At 38.2% G+C, this 27,062-nt stretch overlaps 1 pseudogene across 1 annotated transcript; it reads left to right on the top strand.

The window, feature by feature from the left end:
• The first annotated feature begins 747 nt into the window (after window positions 1-747).
• Window positions 748-2,713, top strand: LOC309793770 (60 kDa heat shock protein, mitochondrial-like; annotated as a pseudogene). Its single transcript has 2 exons — window positions 748-2,137; window positions 2,393-2,713. The product of its transcript is annotated as a 60 kDa heat shock protein, mitochondrial-like (transcript).
• The last annotated feature ends 24,349 nt before the right edge of the window (window positions 2,714-27,062 follow it).

Raw genomic sequence — 27,062 nt, 5'->3', positions numbered from 1 at the left:
AATGGGAAAGAGTGGTGCCTTTGCCCTAACAACAAGAAAATTCTAGATAAACTACGGAATCATAATTTTTCTTAAACCCATCCTAGAGCTGAGATTTTAGGATAGCCAGGTAGCCTGAAATCTGAGGAACGACAGATCCTTTAAGAAGAGACAGTAGATCAGTGAGGCTGCTGCTTTCTGATTTAGTTCTAGATGCTCCAAGAGAGCATCAGGGGGTTCCTTAGGCAGAAAGCCATATAAATGCTAATTTGCCCCAGGCAAGGTCCCTTCTTTCAAAATTTGAGATTGCTCCAAATTTTTGTTTTTCATCTCTGTTCAAAAGATAGTTAAAAATTTTTTTTCTTCAGAATTTATAATTGTTCCAAGTAGAAGGCTTGGTTCAATGCAAGCAACCCCATCACTATTAGAAACTTGCAATTACATTTTTCTCTTGATTTTTATCAAATAACTTTGTTAAACTTTCTTGCTATCTTACGGACTTTTTAACATACATTTAACATTTAAAATATACAATGCATAATGTCTGAGAAGAACAATTATAGTCTCTCCTTTTTAATCTTTCTGTATGCCTTAGTTTTTTATTTCATTTTTATATTATATTGGCGAGAACCTCTGGAAAAGAACGTAAAAATAATCACTGAAAGCAGATGTTCTTATCTTATTCCTGATCTTAAGAAAAAATTCCGCCCTCACCCACTGCCGACGGCCTGTCTTGTCGCCTGCACGCCGTGCCACTGCCTGACAGAAATGCTTCGACTGCCCGCAGTCCTTCACCAGATTAGGCCAGTGTCCAGGGCCCTGGTTCCTCATCTCACTCGGGCTTATGCCAAAGATGTAAAATCTGGTGCAGATGCCCGACCTTAAGGCTCCAAGGTGTAGACCTTTTAGCCGATGCTGTAACTGTTACTGTGGGGTCCAAGGGAAGGACAGTGATTACTGAGTTGGGGAAGTCCCAGAGTGACAAAAGATGGACTGTTGTAAAGTCCATTGACGTAAACAATAAATATAAAAATGTTGGTGCGAAACTCGTTCAAGATGTTGCCAATAACACAAACGGAGAGGCTGGGGATGGCACCACTACCGCTACTGTCCTGGCACGCTCCACTGCCAAGGAAGGCTTCGAGAAGGTCAGCAGAGGTGCTAACCCAGTGGAATCAGGAGAGGTGTGGTGTTAGCTGTTGATGCTGTACTTGCTGAACTTAAGAAGCCGTCTACACCTGTGACAACCCCGGAAGAGATCGCCCAGGTTGCTACGATTTCTGCAAATGGAGACAAAGAAATGGGCAACATCATTTCTGACGCGATGAAAAAGGTTGGAAGAAAGGGCGTTATCACAGTAAAGGATGGAAAAACACTGAATGATGAATTAGAAATTATTGAAGGCATGAAGTTTGATAGAGGGTGTATCGCTCCATACTTTATTAATACATCATAAGGTCAGAAAAGTGGATTCCAAGTTCCCCATGTTCTTTTGAGTGAAAAGAAAATTTCTAGTGTCCAGTCCATTGTTCCTGCTCTTGAAATTGCCAACGCTCACCGTAAGCCCTTGGTCATAATTGCTGAAGATGTGGATGGAGAAGCTCTAAGTACACTCGTTTTGAATAGGCTGAACGTTGGTCTTCAGGCTGTAGCAGTCAAAGCTCCAGGTTTTGGTGACAATAGAAAGAACCAGCTTAAAGACATGGCTATTGCTACTGGCGGTGCAGTATTTGGAGAAGAAGGACTAACTCTAAATCTTGAAGATGTTCAGCCTCATGACTTAGGAAAAGTTGGAGAGGTCATTGTGACCAAAGATGATGCCGTGCTGTTGAAAGGATAAGGTGACAAGACTCAAATTGAAAAGCATATTCAAGAAATCCTCGAGCAGCTAGATATCACAACTAGTGAATATGGAAAGGAAAAACTGAATGAACGTCTGGCAAAACTCTCAGATGGTGTTCCTGTGCTAAAGTTTAGTGGGACAAGTGATGTTGAAGTGAATGAAAACAAAGACAGAGTTACAGATGCCCTTAATGCTACACGAGCTGCTGTTGAAGAAGGCATTGTTTTGGGAGGGGGCTGTGTCCTGCTTCGGTGCCTTCCAGCCTTGGATTCAATAACTCCAGCTAATGAAGATCAAAAAACTGGTATAAAAATTATTTTAAAAACACTTTGGGCCTCCCTGGTGGCGCAGTGGTTGAGAGTCCGCCTGCCGATGCAGGGGATACGGGTTCGTGCCCCGGTCTGGGAGGATCCCATATGCCGCGGAGCGGCTGGGCCCGTGAGCCATGGCCGCTGGGCCTGCGCGTCCGGAGCCTGTGCTCCGCAACGGGGGAGGCCACAACAGTGAGAGGCCCGCATACCGCAAAAACAAAACAAAAAACAAAAAACAAAAAACAAAAAACAAACAAACAAAAAAAAACCACTCAAAATTCCTTCAATGACCATTGCTAAGAATGCAGGTATTGAAGGATCACTGATAGTTGAGAAAAATTTGCAGAGTTCTTCAAAAGTTGGTTATGATGCTATGCTTGGAGGTTTTGTGAATATGGTGGGAAAAGGAATCATTGATCCAACTAAGGTTGTAAGAACTGCATTACTGGATGCTGCTGGAGTGGCCTCTCTGTTAACTACAGCAGAAGTTGTAGTCACAGAAATTCCTAAAGAAGAGAAGGATCCTGGAATGGGAGGAATGGGTGGGATGGGAGGTGGGATGGGAGGTGGCATGTTCTAATTCCTAGAATAGGGCTGTACCATCATTAATGAACTGTGAGAGGAAGCTCAAGGCAGCGCTCCTCACCAGAAACTTGAAGAGAGGTCTATTGAAGGAGATGACTGAAGAAAAGTCTGGCTGATGTTTAAGAAAATCACTATAACCGTCAGTTACTGGTTTCAGTTGACAACATAGAATGGTTTACTGCTGTCATTGTCCATGCCTACAGATAATTTATTTTGTATTTTTGAATAAAGACACTGTTACATTCCTGGTAAATGAGTATAAGAGCCATGTACCAATGTACTGCTTTCAACTTAAATCACTGAGGCATTTTTACTACTATTCTGTTAAAATCAGGATTTTAGTGATTGCCATCAACAGAGGAGAAGCTGAGAAGCAGCCTTTCTGTGGAGAGTAAGGATAATTGGGTACAGAGTACAGCAATATCCAATTATGTAACAACCTTTGTGAAATAACAATTGTTTAAAGTTAAAAAAATTCCAAGTTTTCACCATTAAATATTATGTATGCTGCAAAATGTGGTAGATACTATTTATAGTTATGCAAATTTCCTTCAATTCCTAGTTTGCTAAGAGTTTGTTTATTATCACAAAGAGAGTATTGAATTTTATTAAATATTGATCTTCATCTACTGTGATATTTATATGATTTTTCTTCTTGAAATTATTGTCATAGAACGTTATTATGTGGGTGGATGTATGGATTGTCTAATGTTAAAGCAACCTTGTATTCCACGGATAAATCCAGATTTGTCATGATATATATACAAATGTGTGTGTGTGTGTGTGTGTGTAGTAATGGGTTATTTCTGAATTCAACTGGCTATTTTTAAAAGAACTTTTATATTATAATGAGCTAAGAGGCTTCAAGATGGCGGAAGAGTAAGACGCGGAGATCACCTTCCTCTCCACAAATACATCAGAAATACATTTACATGTGGAACAGCTCCTACAGAACACCTACTGAACGCTAGCAGAAGACCTCAGACCTCCCAAAAGGTAAGAAACTCCCCACATACCTGGGTAGGGCAAAAGAAAAAGGAAAAACAGCGACAAAACAATAGGGACGGTACCTGCACCTCAGGGAGGGAGCCGTGAAGGACGAAAGGTTTCCACACACTAGGAAGCCCCTTCGCGGGCGGAGACTGCGGGTGGTGGAGGGGGGAAGCTTCGGAGCTACGGAGGAGAGCGCAGCAACAGGGGTGCGGAGGGCAAAGCGGAGAGATTCCCACACAGAGGATCGGTGCCGACCGGCACTCACCAGCCCAAGAGGCTTGTCTGCTCTCCCGCCGAGACGGGCGGGGCTGGGAGCTGGGGCTCGGGCTTCGGTCGGAGCGCAGGGAGAAGACTGGGGTTGGCGGCGTGAACACAGCCTGAAGGGGTTAGTGCGCCACGGCTGGCCTGGAGGGAGTCCGGGAAAAAGTCTGGAGCTGCCGAAGAGGCAAGAGACTTTTTCTTCCCTCTTTGTTTCCTGGTGCGTGAGGAGAGGGGATTCAGAGCGCTGCTTAAAGGAGCTCCAGAGAGGGGCGCGAGCCTGGGCTAAAAGCGCGGACTCCAGAGACGGGCGTGGGACGCTGGGGCTGCTGCTGCTGCCGCCAAGAGGCCTGTGTGCGAGCGCAGGTCACTGTCCATGCCCCCCTTCCGGGGAGCCTGTGCAGCCCGTCACTGCCAGGGCCCCGTGATCCAGGGACAACTTCCCCGGGAGAACAAACGGCGCGCCTCAGGCTGGTGCAAAGTCACGCTGGCCTCTGCCGCCGCAGGCTCGCCCCGCACTCCATAGCCCTCCCTCCCCGCGGCCTGAGTAAGCCAGAGCCCCCGAATCAGCTGCTCCTTTAACCCCATCCTGTCTGAGCGAAGAACAGACGCCCTCTGGCGACCCACACGCAGAGGCGGGGCCAAATCCAAAGCTGAGAACCGGGAGCTCTGAGGACAAAGAAGAGAAAGGGAAATCTCCCCCAGCAGCCTCAGGAGCAGCGGAATAAATCTCCACAATCAACTTGATGTGCCCTGCATCTGTGGAATACCTGAATAGACAACAAATCATCCCAAATTGAGGTGAACTTTGGGAGCAAATATATATATCTATTTCCCCCCCTTTTCTCTTTTTGTGAGTGTGTATGTGTATGCTTCTGTGTGGGATTTTGTCTGTATAGCTTTGCTTTTACCATTTGTCCAAGGGTTCTGTCCATCCATTTTTTTTTAACTTTAAAAACTTTTTTCTTAATAATTATTTTTTATTTTAATAACTTTATTTTACTTTCTTTTCTTTCTTGCTTTCTTTCTCTCTCTTTCTTTTCTTTCTTTTCTTTCTATTTTATTCTCCCTTTTATTCTGAGCCAAGTGGATGAAAGGCTCTTGGTGCTACAGCCCGGCGTCAGGGCTGTGCCCCTGAGGTGGGAGAGCCAAGTTTAGGACACCGGTCCACAAGTACCTCCAGCTCCACGTAATATCAAACGGCGAAAATCTTCCAGAGATCTCCATCTCAACGCCAAGACCCAGCTTGACTCAACAAACAGCAAGCTACAGTGCTGGACACCCTATGCCAAACAACTAGCAAGACAGGAACACAACCCCATCCATTAGCAGAGAGCCTGCCTAAAATCATAATAAGGCCACAGACACCCCAAAACACACCACCAGACGTGGACCTGCCCACCAGAAAGACAAGATCCAGCCTCATCCACCAGAACACACGCAGTAGTCCCCTGCACCAGGAAGCCTACACAAAACACTGAACCAAGCTTAGCCATTGGGGACAGACACCAAAAACAAAGGGAACTAAGAACATGCAGCCTGTGAAAAGGAGACCCCAAATACAGTAAGTTAAGCAAAATGAGAGGACAGAAGAACACACAGCAGGTGAAGGAGCAAGGTAAAAACCCAGCAGACTTAACAAATAAAGAGGGAATAGGCAGTCTACCTGAAAAAGAATTCAGAATAATGATAGTAAAGATGATCCAAAATCTTGGAAACAGAATAGAGAAAATCCAAGAAAAGTTTAACAAGGACCTAGAAGAACTAAAGAGCAAACAAACAGTGATGAACAACACAATAAATGAAATTTAAAATTCTCTAGAAGGGATCAATAGAAGAATAACTGAGGCAGAAGAAAGGATAACTGACCTGGAAGATAAACTAGTGGAAATAACTACTGCAGGGCAGAATAAAGAAAAAAGAATAAAAAGAACTGAGGACAATCTCAGAGACCTCAGGGACAACATTAAATGCACCAACATTCAAATTATAGGGGTCCCAGAAGAAGAAGAGAAAAAGAAAGGGACTGAGAAAATATTTGAAGAGATTATAGTTGAAAATTTCACTAATATGGGAAACGAAATAGTTAATCAAGTTCAGGAAGCACAGAGAGTCCCATACAGGATAAATCGAATAAAAAACACGCCAAGACACATAGTAATCAAGCTATCAAAAATTAAATACAACAAAAAAACATTAAAAGCAGCAAGGGAAAAACAACAAATAACACACAAGGGAATCCCCATAAGGTTAACAGCTGATCTTTCAGCAGAAACTCTGCAAGCCAGAAGGGAATGGCAGGACATATTTAAAGTGATGAAGGACAAGAACCTCCAAACAAGATTACTCTACCCAGCAAGGATCTCATTCAGATTTGATGGAGAAATTAAAATCTTTACAGACAAGCAAAAGCTAAGAGAATTCAGAACCACCAAACCAGCATGACAGCAAATGCTAAAGGAACTTCTCTAGGCAGGAAACGCAAGAGAAGGAAAAGACCTACAATAACAAACCCAGAACAATTAAGAAAATGGGAATAGGAACATACATATCGATAATTACCTTCAGTGTAAATGGATTAAATGCTCCCACCAAAAGACATAGAATGGCTGAATGGATACAAAAACTAGACCCGTATATATGCTGTCTACAAGAGACCCACTTCAGATCTAGGGACACATACAGACTGAAAGTGAGGGGATGGAAGAAGATATTCCATGCAAATGGAAATCAAAAGAAAGCTGGAGTAGCAATTCTCATATCAGACAAAATAGACCTTAAAATAAAGACTATTAGAAGAGACAAAGAAGGACACTACATAATGATCAAGGGATCGATCCAAGAAGAAGATATAACAATTGTAAATATTTTTGCAGCCAACATAGGAGCACCTCAATACATAAGGCAAATACTAAGAGCCATAAAAGATGAAATCGACAGTAACACAATAATAGTAGGGAACTTTAACACCCCACTTTCACCAATAGATCACCCCAAATGAAAATAAATAAGGAAACACAAGCTTTAAATGATACATTAAACAAGAGGGACTAATTGATATGTATAGGACATTCCATCCAAAAACCAAAGAATACACATTCTTCTCAAGTGCTCATGGAACATTCTCCAGGATATATCATATCTTGGGTCACAAATCAAGCCTTGGTAAGTTTAAGAAAATTGAAATGATATCAAGTATCTTTGGCGACCAGAACACTATGCGACTAGATATCAATTACAGGGAAAAATCTGTAAAAAAACTACAAGCACATGGAGGCTAAACACTACACTACTAAAAAACCAACAGATCACTGAAGAAATCAAAGAGGAAATCAAAAAATACCTAGAAACAAATAACAATGAAAACACGACAACCCAAAACCTATGGGATGTAGCAAAAGCAATTCTAAGAGGGAAGTTTATAGCAAAACAATCCTACCTTAAGAAACAAGAAAAATCTCAAATAAACAACCTAACCTTACACCTAAAGCAATTAGAGAAAGAACAAAAAACCCCAAGTTAGCAGAAGGAAAGAAATCATAAAGATCAGATCAGAAATAAATGAAAAAGAAATGAAGGAAATAATAGCAAAGATCAATAAAACTAAAAGCTGTTTATTTGAGAAGATAAACAGAATTGCTAAAGCATTAGCCACACTCATCAAGAAAAAAAGGGAGAAGACTCACATCAATAGAATTAGAAATGAAAAAGGACAAGTAACAACTGACACTGCAGAAATACAAAGGATTATGAGAGATTACTGCAAGCAACTCTATGCCAATAAAATGGACAACCTGGAAGAAATGGACAAATTCTTAGAAATGCACAATCTTCCAAAACTGAACCAGGAAGAAATAGAAAATATGAACAGACCAATCACAAGCACTGAAATTGAAGCTGTGATTAAAAATCTTCCAACGAACAAAAGCCCTGGACCAGATGGCTTCACAGGCGAATTCTATCAAACATTTAAAGAAGAGCTAACACTCATCCTTCTCAAACTCTTCCAAAATATAGCAGAGGGGGCCTCCCTGGTGGCGCAGTGGTTGAGAGTCCGCCTGCCGATGCAGGGGATACAGGTTCGTGCCCCGGTCTGGGAGGATCCCATATGCTGCAGAGCGGCTGGGCCCGTGAGCCATGGCCACTGAGCCTGTGCATCCAGAGCCTGTGTTCCGCAACGGGAGAGGCCACAACAGTGAGAGGCCCGTGTACCGCAAAAAATAATATATATATATATATATATATATATATAGCAGAGGGAGGAACACCCCCAAACTCATTCTACAAGGCCACCATCACCCTGATACCAAAACCAGACAAAGATGTCAAAAAGACATCTACATCTACAGGCCAATATCACTGATGAACATAGATGCAAAAATCCCCAACAAAATACTAGCAAACAGAATCCAGCAGCACATAAAAAGGATCATACACCATGATCAAGTGGGGTTTATCCCAGGATAAAGGGTTCTTCAATATATGCAAATCAATCAATGTGATACACCATATTAACAAATTGAAGGAGAAAAACCATATGATCATCTCAGTCGATGCAGAGAAAGCTTTCGACAAAATTCAACACCCATTTATGATAAAAGCCCTTCAGAAAGTAGGCATAGAGGGAACTTTCCTCAACATAATAAAGGCCATATGTGACAAACCCACAGCCAACATCGTCCTCAATGGTGAAAAATTGAAACCATTTCCACTAAGATCAGGAACAAGACAAGGTTGCCCACTCTCACCACTCTTATTCAACATAGTTTTGGAAGTTTTAGCCACAGCAATCAGAGAAGAAAAAGAAATAAAAGGAATCCAAATTGGAAAAGAAGTAAAGCTGTCACTATTTGCAGATGACATGATACTATACATAGAGAATCCTAAAGATGCTACAAGAAAAATACTAGAGCTCATCAATGAATTAGCAGGATACAAAATTAATGCACAGAAATCGCTAGTATTCCTATACACCACTGATGAAAAATTTGAAAGTGAAATTAAGAAAACATTCCCATTTACCATTGCAACAAAAAGAATAACATATCTAGGAATAAACCTACCTAAGGAGACAAAAGACGTTTATGCATAAAATTATAAGACACTGATGAAAGCAATTAAAGATGATACAAATAAATGGAGATATACACCATGTTCTTGGATTGGAAGATTCAACATTGTGAAAATGACTCTACTACCCAAAGAAATCTACAGATTCGATGCAATCCCTATCAAACTGCCACTGGCATTTTTCACAGAACTAGAGCAAAAAATTTCACAATTTGTATGGAAACGCAAAAGACCCCAAATAGCGAAAGCAATCTTGAGAAAGAAAAACGGAGCTGGAGGAATCAGGCTCCCTGACTTCAGACTATACTACAAAGCTACAGTAATCAAGACAGTATGGTACTGGCACAAAAACAGAAAGATAGATCAATGGAACAGGATAGAAAGCCAAGAGATAAACCCACGCACATATGGTCACCTTATCTTTGATAAAAGAGGCAAGAATTTGCAGTGGAGAAAAGACAGCCTCTTCAATAAGTGGTGCTGGGAAAACTGGACAAGTAAATGTAAAAGTATGAAATTAGAACACTCCCTAACACCAAACACAAAAATAAACTCAAAATGGATTAAAGACCTAAATATAAGGCCAGACACTATCAAACTCTTAGAGGAAAACATAGGCAGAACACTCTGTTACATAAATCACAGCAGGGTCCTTTTTGACCTACCTCCTAGAGAAGTGGAAATAAAAACAAAATTAAAGAAATGGGATTTAATGAAACTTAAAAGCTTTTGCACAGCAAAGGAAACCATAAACAAGACCAAAAGACAACCCTCAGAATGGGAGAAAATATTTACAAATGAAGCAACTAAAAAAGGATTAACCTCCAAAATTTATAAGCAGCTCATGCAGCTCAATATCAAACAAACAAACAACCCAATCCAAAAATGGGCAGAAGACCTAAATAGACATTTCTCCAAAGAAGATGTACAGATTGCCAACAAACATATGAAACAGTGCTCAACATCATTAATCATTAGAGAAATGCAAATCAAAACTACAATGAAATATCCTCTCACACTGGTCAGAATGGCCATCATCAAAAAATCTACAAACAGTAATTGATGGAGAGTGTGTGGAGGAAAGGGAACCCTCTTGCACTGTTGTTGGAAATGTAAATTGATACAGCCACTACAGAGAACAGTATGGAGGTTCCTTAAAAAACTAAAAATAGAACTGCCAGATGACCCAGAAATCCCACTACTGGGCATAAACCCTGAGAAAACCATAATTCAAAAAGAGTCATGTACCACAATGTTCATTGCAGCTCTATTTACAATATCCAGGACATGGAAGCAACCTAAGTGTCCATCATCAGATGAATGGATAAAGAAGATGTGACACATATATACAATGGAATATTTCTCAGCCATAAAAAGAAATGAAATTGAGTTATTTGTAGTGAGGTGGATGGACCTAGAGTCTGTGATACAGAGTGAAGTAAGTCAGAAAGAGAAAAACAAATACCGTATGCTAACACATATATATGGAATCTAAGGAAACAAAAAGTTCATGAAGAACCTAGGGGCAAGACGGGAGTCATGACACAGACCTACTAGAGAATGGACTTGAGGATACGGGGAGGGGGAAGGGCAAGCTGGGACAAAGTGAGAGAGTGGCATGGACATATATACAGTACCAAACGTAAATTAGATAGCTAGTGGGAAACAGCCACATAGCACAGGGAGATCAGTTAGGTGCTTTGTGACCACCTAGATTGGTGGGATGGGAGGGTGGAAAGGAGGAAGACGCAAGAGGGAAGAGATATGGGAACATATGTATATGTATAACTGATTCACTTTGTTATACAGCAGAAACTAACACGCCATTGTAAAGCAATTATACGCTAATAAGGATGTTGAAAAAAAGTTAACATGAAAAAGAAAAATAATAAGGTACGATATAATTTTATTTTTTATTATTTTTTCTTGTTTTGGTATCATAATTATTACAGTCTCATAAAATTAATTGGGAATTTTTTCCATTCCTTTTATTATACGGTACAGAATGCATAGAATAAAGATTTCCTGTTATGTAATTTTTGAAAGAACTCCACTGTAAAATCATGTGACTAGTGTTTCATTTGTAGATTTTTTTTTTGCTTGCGGTATGCAGGCCTCTCACTGTTGTGGCCTCTCCCGTTGTGGAGCACAGGCTCCGGACGCACAGGCTCAGCGGCCATGGCTCACAGGCCCAGCCACTCCGTGGCACGTGGGATCTTCCCAGACCTGGGCACGAACCCGTGTCCCCTGCATCGGCAGGCGGACTCTCAACCACTGCGCCACCAGGGAAGCCCATCATTTGTAGATTTTTAACTACTCTTTCAATTACTTTAATTTTAATAGGCCTATTCTCCTATAGATCTGTTTTCTTTAGACAACTCTGGTAAGATACATTTTTTTTCTAGAAATTTGTCTGTTTTGTGTAAATTTGCAATATACTGGCATAAAAATATATTACTAAATCCCCTGTATGTGTAGTTCTGTCTTTTTAAAATGTGTAATATTTTTAAATTGTGCCTTTTCTGGTTTTGGGGTTTTATTTTTTTGCTTTAACTTGCTGTGAACAATGGCTTTCCCCATTCTTTTTTTCTCTCCCTCTATAATGCCTAAGTAGATATATGCTGTTCCTTTCATTTTATGTTTCATGTCACCTTTTCCTCTTTCCCATTTCCTGCTTCTTTTTGCTCAAGGGTTATATTCTGAGTAATTTCTCCAGTATATATTCAACTTTTTTAGGTTCTTTCCAATCCTTTGTTTTTTCTTTAACATCTTTATTGGAGTATAATTGCTTTACAATGTTGTTAGTTTCTGCTCTATAACAAAGTGAATCAGCTATATGTACACATATATTCCCATATCTCCTCCCTCTTGCACCTCCCTCCCACCCTCCCTATCCCACCCCTCTAGGTGGTCACAAAGCACCCAGCTGTTCTCCCTGTGCTATGCAGCTGCTTCCCACTAGCTACTTATTTTACATTTGGTAGTGTATATATGGCCATGTCACCCTCTCACTTCGTCCCAGCTTACCCTTCCCCCTCCCCTTGTCCTCAAGTCCATTCTCTACATCTGCATCTTTATTCATGTCCTGCCCCTAGGTTCATCAGAACCATATTTTTTAGATTCCATATATATGTGTAGCATACTGTATTTATTTTTCTCTTTCTGACTTACTTCACTCTGTATGACAGACTCTAGGTCCATCCACCTCACTACAAATAACTCAATTTCATTTCTTTTTATGGCTGAGTAATATTCCATTGTTATATATGTGCCATATCTTCTTTATCCATTCATCTGTCAATGAACACTTAGGTTGCTTCCATGTCCTGGCTATTGTAAATAGAGCTGCAGTGAACACTGTGGTACATGACTCTTTTTGAATTATGGTTTTCTCAGGGTTTATGCCCAGTAGTGGGATTGCTGGGTCATCTGGCAGTTCTATTTTTAGTTTTTTAAGGAACCTCCATACTTTTCTCCATAGTGGCTGTATCAATTTACATTTCCAGCAACAGTGCAAGAGGGTTTCCTTTTCTCCACACCCTCTCCAGCATTTATCCTATCTGTTTTTTAACCTCATCCTTGCCTCTACATTTTTTATCACCCATTACATTTTTTATTTCTCACATTTCTATTTGTTTATTATTCCAAACTGCTTGGTCTTTTTGGGTAATATCTTATGTGTTACCCATGTGTTTAGTTTCTTCTTTCTTTTCTCTAATTTTAAACGTGACTATATCACATACCTGATAAGTTTTTCACCTGAAGGTTTTAGGAGTATATATCTGCCATTTGTTTGGTTTTTGTTGACCTTGGCTCATTATGGATTTTTTTTTTCATATTTTGTAATTTTGAGCTGGGAAATCCTGTTTAAGTGACTTTACCTGTTAGAATCCTCAAAAGATTGCCTGCTATTTTCTCTTTAGAGAGTAGTTTTGCGTATACATCTACCAGGCTTAGCCATTACCACTTTGGGAAATACTTTTTTTTTTTTTTCGGTACGCGGGCCTCTCACTGTTGGGGCCTCTCCTGCTGCGGAGTACAAGCTCCGAACGCACAGGCTCAGCGGCCATGGCTCATGGGCCCAGCCGCTCCACGGCATGTGGGATCTTCCCAGACCAGGGCACGAACCTGTGTCCCCTGCATCAGCAGGCAGACTCTCAACCACTGCGCCACCAGGGAAGCCTGGGAAATACTTTTTTTTTTAATTATTCTATTGAAAGATAGTTGATTTATAATGTTGTGTTAGTTTCTGGTGTGCACTGAAGTGATTAAGTTATGCATATATATATTCTTTCCTATTATGGTTTACTACAGGATATTGGATATAATTCCCTGTGCTATACAATAGGAGCTTGTTTATCCATTCTATATATAATAGTTTGCATCTGCTAATTGGGGAAATACTTTTTATATTAATTTTCCAGACCATGAAAACCGTGTAAATTTAAATCCTTAAACTTATTAAAGCAGGCCTATGCAAACAGTGTTTCACTGGAGGTGTTTTGTTTTCATTTGGTTTTTTTACGCAGAGCCAAGGATGACACAAAGTTCCTTTGTTTTATCCATTTTCAAGTGGAGGGATTTTAATGAAGTTCACACGTTCATAGTAGATGATGTCCTTGGAGGGTTGTGATTGCGTGAGTCATCTTCATTCCAGCTTATCAACTCACAGGTGCCCAGGGCTTCATGTGGCCCTTAAAGGCCAAGCGTCTTGATTATTCAGCCTAGCAAAACTTCCAGGGCTGTCAAATTGCCAGTGCCTGATTATTCCATTGGGTTTCAATTTCTCCTACTTTAGGAGATAGTAGAGGTTTCCTTTAGTTACTTCTGAACTCAAACGTTTATCTTAAAGAAGTTTATCCTGGACTTTGACAGACTTACCTCAAAAGGGTAAATGCACAAAATTTTTGAGAAGTTGACCTGAAAACTCTTCAGTGCAAAACGATAGTCTAGGTTTTTCAGTAGCTAATGATCACACCTGAGAAATATAAAGTATTCCCCAGTTAAGAAAATGGCTTAATATATTAAACTAAACTATACTAAACAATTGTTTTTATTTTAAAATAATATAATTTATGAAGAAATTATACTGTTCAAAATTATTGAGGACTTCACACCTTTTATTTTTGTGGGTTATAGCTATCATTATTTACTATGTTATAAATCAAAATTAAGAACTTAAAAATTTTTTGTTTATGAATTTATCAATAAAACAGTCACAATAAATCCATTATATTTTAACATAAATGAGATATTTTCATAAAAACTGTATTTTCCAAAACAAAAAATAAAGAGAACAGAGGCATTGTTTTATATTTTTGCATATCTCCTTAAGGTCTGGCTTAGTATGAAAGAGCTGGATTCTCATATGTTCCTACGTTCAGTGCGTTGCAATATTTGGTTGAAATATATGAAGAAAGTCCAGTCTCAGAGACATGTAGTTAGAAAAGGGGGGAGTGTTTTAGTAACTTTTTCAGGTCATGATACATATTCTTCTTTGATTCAATATCTATCTAGGCTGCTAAATTCAAAGAGGCATGGCCAAGCACTTGGCTACATACTTGGAATAGTGTGGAGTGAGGGAAATAGAGATAGAATACCATTGTACTGTGTGTCCTTACTGTCCTGTGCTTATAGACACAACAGATATTGCATACATTTCCAGAGCTCTGTCCTCACCTTAAAGCTTCCTCTTGTCTGCTTTCCCCAACTTTTCTCCTCCTGAGAATTTCCAAAACATCAAATAGCAAGGGTTAAAGAAAACTAGAGAAAAGAGAAGATGCAGTATGACTAGAACACTGGCGATGGAAGAAACTATGGATAGGAGAAATGATGGAGTGACAGAAAGAGGCCCAGAACACGTTGTTGTGGAACAGAAAATAAAGCATAGTGGGAAGACAACAGAGAAGGGAAGCAAGGAGCAGGGTAGTAGAGAAACAAGATAGGAGACAGGCACAAATGCCCAAAGGACAGGGGAGGACTCAGGCACCTATAAGGAGATATTTTTTTCTTTAATTTATCAGAAAGAGAGTTACTTTTACAGAACAGTAAGACCAATAAGATAAGAAAATAGCATGGTATATACAGCCTAATATTTTGTTCATAAATGAGGCCCCAGGAGACTGTGGTGGTCATCCACGGCTGTCCTCACTCCAGAGATTAAAGAACTGCCAGTAAAAATCTGTCTGTCCCCATTTTTCCTTAGAAAGAAAGTCATTGTGACCATTACCTAACGTAGTATCAAAAACCTTTCAGAATGTTTTCAGTTTTCTTAGATTGTTCTCAGTATATAATAGTAATTTACTTCCCCGTTGTGTAAAATAGCTCTTTTTTTCATTTTATATGTTTTCTTATTTCACATTTCAAAGATTTCCATGTCATGTCAGTTTATCATTTTTGCAGGTTGAAAAATTTTATGTTTGAATACCAATCTAATTAAACAGTTCTGCCACCCCCTTAATGGCCTCAGATTCCTGTTGTTGGGCTTCATTTCTATTGTCTTTGTTTATGACTTTGTGCAATATCCAGACAATTATTTTACTCTTTTATTTTCTTTTAAGAATACCAGCTTTTGAATATTTTCCCCTGAGATGTCACAGTGAACCAGTCTCCAGAAAAGGGTATATAATAATTGCCTAGTTCTTTATCTGGATTGTTGCTGGCTTTGAATTTGCCATTCCATGAGTAAAGTCTGGATTCTCCTTCTATAAGTCACTTTCTTTCTGGATTTTGTTATATAGAAACGTATTTGCCTTTATTATGCCCTCTCATACAAAAAGAGAGCTCTGTAGTTTATCTCCTTTACCTTAGAATTTCACTGCAATAAAAAGTTTACACCATTTATAAACTTGGAGATTTGACTGTGGACTGCTTCCTCCTAATTATCTTTAAAAGTATCAAAGAAGACTACAGTGATGAGTTAGTCATCATTATCCTGTAATTCCTGTTCAAGTCCACTGTAAAAATCTGGTTCTCATCGCTTGGTGACTCAATGCGTTTCAATAGTGTTTGATATAGAAAAATATCTGAAAATCTAAATAGATTTTAAAGCTTCTGGATCTCTTTTTACTCTAGTTATTCCAAATAAGCACCAGTTCTCTTAAAGAAACCATGTTAGCTTTTGTATGTACATATATCCTTATATTTTCAATGTTCCAAACCTTTATTTTAAATTCTAAAACCTCTGTGAAATGGAAGAAAGAGTTAGTAATTGGTAGTTCTCAGTACTCCCTCTGAAACCCTGTTATAAATGATTATCATGTTGGAAAAATCACCAGCTGTCTTGTGTAAAAGCTTGAACATTCTGGGAAATATTCCACAATTGCACACCTTAAATTTTTTCAATCTTATGTGTCAGTGACAAACTGACATATATTTATTTTTATGTTTTCTTAGTGATTTGGTATAGAATAACCTATAGTTTTACTTTTATACAATTTAGAAATTCCAAAATATCAATTTCTAAAACAATCTGGGAGTGAGAAGCTCCCTAAACACTTCCCCACTAAAGACCTAGACAATCAGTTTATTATTCTCTCATTGTTCTTTCTTTTTGAATCCCAAATTCTCCTTTTACACCATGATCCTCCAGCTGTTGGATTTCTTAACTAAATTTCTCTTGATTACATTGTCATTAGTTTAGAAACTACTATAACAGACTCTAAAATATGTTTTGTCCCATCTTGTTTGTAATTGTGAATATTCAGTTAAATATGGAAGTAAAATTATCCTATGAAACTACCATGATAGAAGAAACAATGGTTTAGACATCAGGGTCAGGGCAGGGATCGCAGACACCCATCCCCACTTCCCCACCCTACAGATGCTGGCTCTCATCAGTCTACAGTTTCTTCTCAGACAATAGCTGCAAAGAACAATTTCATGTCTAAATCACCAATGGGGAATGTTCTCCCTAACACAATGTAGGGAGAAATCCCAACTTTCTAGAGAAGTTTTGAATACAGAAGAGGAGAAAATCCAGGAAGAGTTAAAACAGGTTTTCAAAGTGTGGTCCACAGGTCAGTAGCAGTGGCAGCAGCATCTGGGAACTAGTTGAAAAATAAATTTTTGGTCCCCCTCCCCCAGACCTACTGAAGCAGACAGTCTGCAAGTGGGAATCCAGAAATCTGTGTTTTAGTCTTCAAGTGATTCTAATGCCCACTAGGGTTTAAAAACCTCTTCATTAGAGACTTGGGTCCATTTATCAAAGGGCAGGTAATGTCCAGTAGCAGTGCTTCTCAAACATGATGTGTTTAGGAATTAATTATAGGTCTCTGGTGAGACTAAAGAATCTACATTTCTAAGAAGTTCCCAGGTAATGTTGCTGCTACTGCTGCAGTTCTGCAGACTACATGTGATTGCAAGGCCACTGATAAAATCTAGGGAGAGACCTTGTAAGGAGGTGCCAAGAAGAACAGGCTAAATGGAGTGACCTTGATGAGTCTGGCCCAACGCTGAGGGAGATTGACTAGACTTGACTTTGTTAGGAATCTTGATAGCTGACACAAAGCAAGGCCTTATCCTGAATCGAGGATTTTAAGAAAGGTGACCTGGCATGAAAGGTCAGTGAATAAGGAAAAGAGAGCGTAAGGTTTTAAACTTATGCCAGGTTACGTTGTATAGTTTGACACTGCATGATGTGCTATATCTCAATTCTCTATAGTAATTTTTGGAAGAAAGAGATATACATTTGAACTTTCCAGAAGCCTTATTAAATAGACACAGTGGGGAAAGCTGTACTTAAAAAGGACAGGAAGCAGGGGCAGGTCATGTCGATGGAACCCAGCTTAGAAAGCCTAGTTTGGGAACTGCTTTGTGACCTTGGGCAAGTAACTGAATGTCCTCTAATGATGTATGAACTGAATGTTCTTACATCTAAAATGTGATTAAAAATAAAATCTATCTTACAAAATTTTTGTGAAGCTTAAATAAGTGAAGATGTTCAAGGCACTCAAAAGAGTGCCTGGTACATAATAAAACTCAATAAACTCTTTCTTCTTCATTCTGTGTATCTTTGTCTTCACTTTAAAATTTTCATCGTTGTTATTACATCTTCCACATTCAGGATAAAAAAAACTTAGGTGGTGGGGAAAAAATTAAGGTGATTGAGAAAGGGCTCTTTGAGAAAGGGGGAGCATTAAGCAAAATAAGGAATCCCTATGTCAAATATTTTTATAAAAGGAAATGGAAAATCTCTTTATCTTATGACTAGTCCCAAAAGATATATAATGAATGAAAATCTGTCGTTATTAGAGTTACCTTCAAAAATATAAAGGGAGTAATGTTTTAATGATGTATAAGAGAAATAGCAAATTAACATTAGTTCACTTTCTTTTGCTTTTCTGAGGTCACTCAGAGGTCAGAGTTCCTGTCCAATTCATCTTTTGACACGGTGAGGTACTGAAGAAAATGGAGGTTTCTTTGGGGAGCATATCTCTGGGTTTTCTTTTTTCTTCTTTTCATTCTTTCAAGAAAAGTCATCAATATATAGGTCTACTGCAGGAAAGAATTGGTAAAATCATTTCTGCAATCATCACTGAGAACAAGAGACTAGGGTTTTGGGGTAAGAGACAGAGAAAGAGAGTTTTTCCATGATTATTTGTTTAGTATTTGATTGATTTTATTTCTGAGAACACAGATTTATTACCACAAAATAAAACAGGATTTTTTTGTTTTTGTTTATTGATCTTAGCTTATTTCTGTTCAGAAAACACTTATAGTCTGAAAATGACAAGGCAATTTAAAATACCTCAACACATATACATGTGGCTCTAGTCTCTCTCTCCTCTCTGTCTCTGTGTTACACATACACACACACACATAATATATTATTGATGATTCTTGGCAGTAATTTTGATTTGCATAAAATTTCAGGTGTTTTCAACACACTGCACATTCAAAATCTCAATAAAATGAAATAAAAATAAATCCTTGAAAAAACAAATTAGTTGGAATTTTTCAGGCTTTACTAAGTTCTCCCCCAAACAGGTCTTTAAAAATGATATTTACTACTTAATGTCTTTAAGGAATGTACCTGTTTGATGCATTATTAGGAAGAATTTCAGAGTCCTCAATGAAAGCAGTGTGAGAGAACAATGTACATAAATCTCTTACCCAAGCAGAACTGTTGTCTTACCCAGTGGTTCAAACAGCCAGTAATATTTAACTTGTGTGGTTCATATAGCAATAAAACAAATAAATGGCCCTCTCAAAAGTTATATCCTGCATTATATAAATATTCCTTTTTAGTACATTGTAACCTGCCTAGCCACAAATTATTACAGCCTTTTAGCCACAAAGTAAGTACTCTCCTTACTGAGGCCTAAACATTTTCATTGATTTTCCTCACATCACAGTGAAATAGTCTGTGCCAATAAATTAACAATATTTAATTAATGTCCCCAAGGCATCTTATTATCCGTGTCTAACGTAGCCAACAACAGTAGATGCAATGGATCTTCCTGAATGAATTAATTACTTTGTACTTCAAAAGTTATATGAAGGCAGTGATGAAAGACTCTGCTCTGGTAGATCCACAGTTATCCAGCTGATGTGCAAAGTTCCCACAAATTTGGCAGAGGAATTTTGAGACACTCATAGCAACCTGGCTATGTGAAGCAGGCTGGATTCTGCCTCCTGCCAGTCATGCTACAGTGTAAGCAGAAGAGAGCCCGCAAGGCTCAAACCCAAGAAACTGTGGTCTGTTTTTCTTTCTGAGGGGAGTCTGAGGAGAGTGAAAGTATTCAGGAGATTCTCCAAGTGCATAATAACAATGTAGTCTGATGACAAAAACAAAACAAACCAAAAACAAAAACAAAATCAAAAAACAAAAAAAACAAACCAAAGAAAAACTAAAGACACACACACACAAAACCCTTCCTATAGAGTTGACCTTTTTGCAATTCACTTAAAAAAAAATTCAGTTTACTTTTGGAGATAAATATACAAACTTCCTCCCATTCTGAGAGAAGGTACAAAGTGAAGCCCTTTATCATCTCTTCCTTTGGTAATTAATAAATATGGTTTGAACTTCTCAGAATATAGGGGAAAAAAGGAGTACAACTTGTCCCTAGAACTGATCTTTGAATTATAAACTGTTTTTTTCAGACCTGATATAGATGACTTTCAATTTGCAAATAAATAAGGTGCTAATTAGAGTAATTACACCATCCTAGAATATCAAGAACACATGTAATTTTATATAGTTAAGGTAGGATCAAATGACCCATGCCTTTAAGAAATCACTGAAAACAGGAGAATTAATGTGTGTTTATTAAATCACCAGGTTCAGGTTGGTCCCAAGTCTTCAACCCTAATACCTACCCACAGGCTGAGGCTCAGTCCTAGTTCCCTAGTTCCCTAGTTCCTAGACTCTACTCAACAACTCTACTCAACAACATCACCATGATAACCTGCTTATGTCGTACTCCAGTTCAGAAAATGGGGCTTTTGATTGGTTCCTGAGTCTCATATTTGCATAATACTTCTCACCTACCAGCTGTACAAGACAGATGCCACTAGGGGTTGTAAAATGTCTTTAGACTGTCACTAGTATCAAGGATGGATTCATTTTTTTCCTTCATTTGTCTTCTAAGATGTCCCTCACTTTCCAGTAGCCTCAGGAATGCACTTACAAGTTTTTCGCTATATTTTGCCCATAATTTTTAGGTGTTTTGTGTTAGATAAAACTATGGCAGGCAAACGTGTTAGCATGTAAGGAGATTGGAAAATCTGAGAGCCTTCACAGTTCTTAATAGTACATATATATTTTTATATGACTATTTGTTTTAACCTCTTTTTTTTTTTTTTTTAAATTACCTGGGCAGCTACTACTGCTCCTAATCTTATCAGATAAGTGTACCTTCATGGTACTCACTATGGTGGTTTGAGGCCTTTTTTTACCCCTTTTCTTTTTTAAAAAAAAGCCTTCCTCTAGTAGGAGTGAGAAGGCATTCAGAGTACTTCAAGTGTTTCAGTAATGCTCCTCTGCACTGATCCCCAATTCAATGTTATACCTTTAGGCTATAAGATTTAGTTGTTTACTAGTTCTTTTGTGACAACTTCTACTCACTTTTCCATTCCGAAACCCCCAACTTCAAATACTTTTCCAAAATGAGTTATAAAAACAAACATTGTTGACTGCCCACAACTCATGGTAATTTATCTTCTTTGGTATTAAATGTAGGTATTTATAGATGTTGTTTATGAAGTTGAGGAAGTTCCCCTCTAGTTGTAGTTTGCTGAGAGTTTTGATCACGAATGGATGTTAGATTTTGTCAAATGCTTTTCTTCATTGTTGATATGATCATACAGTTTTCCTTCATTAGCCTATAGATGGATGGATTACATTAATTGATTATTGAATGTTGAACCAGCTTGCATACCTGGAATAAATCCCACTTGGTTATGGTGTATAGTTTTTTATATATATTGTTAGGTTCAATTTGCTGATATTTTGATGAGAATTTTTGCACATGTGTTCATGAGAGATATTGACTGTATTCTTTGTCTTGTAATATCTTTGTCTTTTTGGGGGGATTGAGGCAATCCTGGCCTCATGGCATGAATTAGGAAGTATTTTCTCTGCTTATAGCCTCTGAAAGAGATTGTAAAAAGTTAACGTAATTTCATCTTTAAACGTTTGGTAGAATTCACCATTGAACTGATCTGGGCCTGGAACTTTTTGTTTTGGAAGGTTATTAATTGTTGATTCCAATTCTTTTTTTTTTTTTTTTTTTTTTTTTTTTTTTTTTTTTTTTTTTTTGCTGTACGCGGGCCTCTCACTGCTGTGGCCTCTCCCGTTGCGGAGCACAGGCTCCGGACACACAGGCTCCGCGGCCATGGCTCGCGGGCCCAGCCGCTCCGCGGCATGTGGGATCTTCCGGGATCGGGGCACGAACCCGTGTCCCCTGCATCGGCAGGCGGACTCTCAACCACTGCGCCACCAGGGAAGCCCTGATTCCAATTCTTTAATAGATATAGGACACTCAGATTATTTCTTCTTGTATGAGTTTTGGCAAACTGTATCTTTCAACGATTGATCCATTTCTGCGAGGTTATCAAATTTGGGGTCATAGACTGGTTCATAATAGTCTTTTATTATCCCTTTAATGTCCACTAAGCTCATAGTGATTTCCCCACTTTTATATCTGATACTAAAGATGCCAGAAGATTCCTCAGCTGAAGATCTAAGTTGTCCAGCTACATTTCTGACACTAGTAATTTGTGTCTTCCTTCTCTTTTTCTTAATTAGCTTGGCTAGAGTCTTATCAATTTTATTGATCTTCTCAAAAAATGCTTTTTTTGTTTGTTGATGATCTCTACTGATTTCCTGTTTTTGAGTTCATTGATATCAGCTTTCATTTTTATTACATCTTTTCTTCTGCTTACTTTGGATTTAATTTGCTCTTCTTTTTCTAGTGTCCTAAAGTAGAAGTATAGGTTACTGATTTTTGGTTTCTCCTTTTTTCCAATATATACATTCAATGCTATCAATTTTCCTCTAAGCACTGCTTTAAATTGTATCCCACAAATTTTGATAAGTTTTGTTCTCATTTTCACTTAGTTCAAAATATTTTTAGTTCAAAATCTTTTGAAATATATTCTTTAACCCATGTGTTATTTAGACATGTGTTGTTGCTTAATCTCCACATATTTTGGGATTTTCAAGCTGTCTGTTACTGATTTCTAGCTTAATTCCCTTGTGGTCTGAGAGCAGACATTTTATGATTTCTATTCATTTAAATTTGCTAAGGTGTGTTTTATGACCTGGAATGTATTCTGTCTTGGTGAAGTTTCCATGTGAGCTTGAGATGAATGTGTATTTTGCTGTTGTTGGATGAAGTAGTCTCTAGATGTCAATTATATCTAGTTAATTGATAGTGCTATTGAGTTCAGCCATGTACTTAGTGATTTTCTGCCTGCTGGCTCTATCCATTTCTAATAGAGTTGATATCTCCAACTATAATAGTGGATTCAGTTATTTCTCCTTGCAGTTTTATCAGTTTTTGCTTCAAGTATCTTGACATTCTGTTTCTAGGTGTATACACACCGAGTATTGCTGTCTTCCTGGAGTATTGACCCCTTTATAATTATATAATACCCCTCTCTATTCCTGAACAGTTTCCTTGCTCTGAAGTCTGCTTTATCTGAAATTAGTATAGCTACTTTCACTTTCTTTTGATTAGTGATAGCAGGGCATATCTTTATCCATCTCTTTACTTTTAATCTATACATGTCTTTACATTTAAAGTTGATTTCTTGTTGGAAGAATGAATTAGGAAGCATTTTCTAATACTTCTAATACTAGAGAAGGTATTGGTATAGAATTGGAATAATTTCTTCCTTTTAATGTTTGGTAGAATTCACCAGCGAATCTGTCTGGGTCTGATGCTTTATGTTTTAGAAGGTAAGTAATTATTGATTTAATTTCTTTAATTCATTTAGGCCTGTTCAAATTGTCTATTTCTTATTGTGTGAGTTTTGGCAGATTGTGTCTTTCAAGGATTGGTCCATTTCTTCTTATTTATGAAATTTGTGGGCATAGGTGTCTTTATATTTAAAGTGGATTCTTGTAGACAACCTATATTTGGGTCTTGTTTTTTGATCCATCCAAGAATCTCTGTCTTTTAATTAGTTTATTTAGACCATTTACCTTTAAAGTGATTTTTTAAAAAGAAATAAATTCATTTATTTATTTATTTTTGGTTGCATTGGGTCTTTATACATGTGTTGCTAATCTCCACATATTTTGGGATTTGCTGCACATGGGCTTTCTCTAGTTGTGGCAAGCGGGGGCTACTCTTTGTTGTGGTGTGCGGACTTCTCATTGTGGTGGCTTCTCTTGTTGCAGAGCATGGGCTCTAGGACGTGTGGGCTCAGTAGTTGTGGCACGCAGGCTCAGTAGTTGTGGCTTGAGGGCTCTAGAGTGCAGGCTTAGTAGTTGTGGCGCACAGGCTTAGTTGTTCCGCAGCATGTGAGATATTCCCAGACCGGGGCTCGAATCCATGTCCCTGGCATTGGCAGGCAGATTCTTAACCACTGCACCATCAGGGAAGTCCTAAAGTGATTATTGATATATCTGGATTAATATCTACTATATTTGTTACAGTTTTCTATTTGGTGCCCTTGTTCTTTTGTTCCTATTTTTGTCTTCCATATTTTTTGTGTATTTTTTGGTTTTAATTGAAGATTTTATAATTCAATTTTCTCTCCTTTTTTAGTGTATCAGTTATGCTTTTTTTTTTTAACATTTTATTGGTTGCCCTAGGGTTTGCAGAAGACCTTTACAACTAATCCAAGTCTGCTTTCAAATAACACTGTACCTCTTCACAGGTAGTGCAAGTACCTTATAATAACAACATATTCCTAAGTCCTCCCTTCTAGCCCTTGTATAACTGCTGTCATTCATTTCACTTAATCATATATATACACACACACATAAGCAAATACATTGTTGCAATTATTTATTTATTTATTTATTAAAAAAATTTTTTTAAACATCTTTATTGGAGTATAATTGCTTTACAATGGTGTGTTAGTTTCTGCTGTATAACAAAGTGAATAAGCTATACGTATACATATATCTCCAAACCCCTTCCCTCTTGCATCTCCCTCCCACCCTCCCTATCCCACCCCTCTAGGTGATCACAAATCACCAAGCTGATCTCCCTGTACTATGTGGCTGCTTCCCACTAGCTATCTGTTTTACATTTGGTAGTGTATATATGTCCATGCCACTCTCTCACTTCATACCAGCTTACCCTTCCCCCTTCCCATGTCCTCAAGTCCATTCTCTGCATCTGTGTCTTTATTCCTGTCCTGCCCCTAGGTTCTTCAGAACCTTTTTTTTTTTTTTTAGATTCCATATATATGTGTTAGCATGTGGTGTTTGTTTTTCTCTTTCTGACTTACTGCACTCTGTATGACAGACTCTAGGTCCATCCACCTCACTACAAATAACTCAATTTCATTTCTTTTTATGGCTGAGTAATATTCCATTGTATATATGTGTTGCAATTATTTTAAGCAAACTTTTTTGTGAATAATTAAGAATAAGAAAAATTAAAGTTTTAATTTTACCTTTACTTACTGATTCTCTGATGAATGCAGATCTACGATTCTTTCTTTGTGTAGATCTGAGTTTCTGGCCTATATTATTGTCCTTCTCTCTGAAGAACCTCTTTTTAAAATTTGTTGCAGGGTAGGTGTACTGGCATCAAATTCTCACAATTCTGTTTGTGGAGAAAGTCTTAATTTCTCCTTCACTTTTGCAGGATAATTTCACAAGGCATAGAATTCTAGGTTAGTGTTTTTTTCCTCTCATTATTTTAAATATTTAATACATTTTCTTTTTACTTGCATGGTTTCTGAGAAGTCAGATATAATTCTTATCTTTGCTCTTCTATATTAAGGGTTTTTTTTCCCCTCTAGTTCTTTCAAGATTACTTTTTTATCTTTGATTTTCCAAAATTTGAATATGATATACTCAGATAGAGTTTTATTTTGTTTTGTTTTGTCTTTTGGCAGTTGTCCTTTTTGTGTTTTTTGAGATTCCTGAATCTGTGGTTGGGTGTTTGGATCAATTTGGAAGAAATCTCAGTCATTATTGCTTCAAATATTGCTTTTCTTCCTTTCTTTCTTCCTTCTTCTCTCCCTCCCTTCCTTCCCTCCCTTTCTGGTATTCCCATTATACATATTTTACATTTTTTTGTAGTTGTCCCCCAGTCCTTGGATATTCTGTTCCATTTTTAAAGTTGTTTTTTCTCTTTGCTTTTCAGTCTTGGAAGTTTCTATTCACATATTCTCAAGGTTAGAGATTCTTTATTCAGCCATGTCCAATCTACCAATGAGCCCTTCAAAGGCACTCTTCATTACTGCTACAGTGGATTTTTTTTAATCTTTAGCATTTATTTTTGATTCTTTCTTAGAATTTCTCTCTTGATTATATTATCCCTTTGTCCTTGCTTATTGTCTACTTTTTCTGTTAGAGTTGTTAACATACTAATCAGAATGATTTTAAATTCCTGGTTTGATAATTCCAACAATTTTGCCATATATGCCTCTGGTTCTGATGTTTGTTTTGTCTTTGCAAGCTGTGTTTTTTATTACACCTTGTAAAGATTTCCTGATAGCTGGACATGACATACTCGGTAAAAGGAACTGTGATAAATAGGACTTTAGTAATGTGGTAGTAAGGTGTTGGAGAAGAAGTTTCTGTTGTCCTGTGATTAGATCTCAGCCTTTTGGTGAACCTGTGCCCCGGACTGTGACTTTCACAACTGCTTCTCAGTTTCTGCCCCCACCTACCCACATATGGTGACTGAATGGCTAGAGAGGCCTAGAGCTGGGTATTTAGGTCCCTTTGTGGAAAGATCGAGGGAACTGCAGTTGAGATTTCCTTCCCCCCACAAAGAGTCGGCTGGATTTGGGTACTTCCCTTTCCACAGGTAGGTTAGGATCTGATATAAACCAGCAGATTAGCCTGTGGCAAAATAATTTTATCTGAGGGCAGACCTTGTCAAGAAGAACAGAATGCTATGGCATCTATCAAAATGATACTTTCCCCCTCCCCCTGGAGGAATCAAGAGGGAAGTTTCACTGTGAGGCCCTGGTAGGTTTTGTGGAGATAGAACACCCAAAAGTGTTCCACAGCCTACTATGAGATGAAAAAAATTTTGTTTTGAAACAATTTTTTTAGAGCAGTTTTAGATTCGCAGCAAAGTTGAGAGGAAGTTGTATGCCTCCTGTCACCACACATGCGTGGCTTCCCTTATTATCAATATTACCCACTGGAGTCGTACATCCGTTACAGTTGATGCATCTACATTGACATATCATTATCATCCCAAGTGTACAGTTTACATTAGTGTTCACTCTTGGTTCACTATGGGACCTCTCCATTTTTTAAATCTTAGACTTGTCCACACTGAGCCTCTAGCAATTCATCAATTACAGTTCAGGATTTCTTATCTGACACAGGTTCCCATGGAGGCTTCTCCTGTTGGGTTTCCAAACTATTAAAT

Source organism: Mesoplodon mirus, assembly GCF_964341445.2.
Source record: "Mesoplodon mirus genome assembly, chromosome: 2".
In the NCBI taxonomy this organism is placed as follows: Eukaryota; Metazoa; Chordata; class Mammalia; order Artiodactyla; family Ziphiidae; genus Mesoplodon; species Mesoplodon mirus.
Note: the sequence above shows the minus strand (reverse complement) of the source record. Positions and strands in the feature narration are given on the sequence as shown.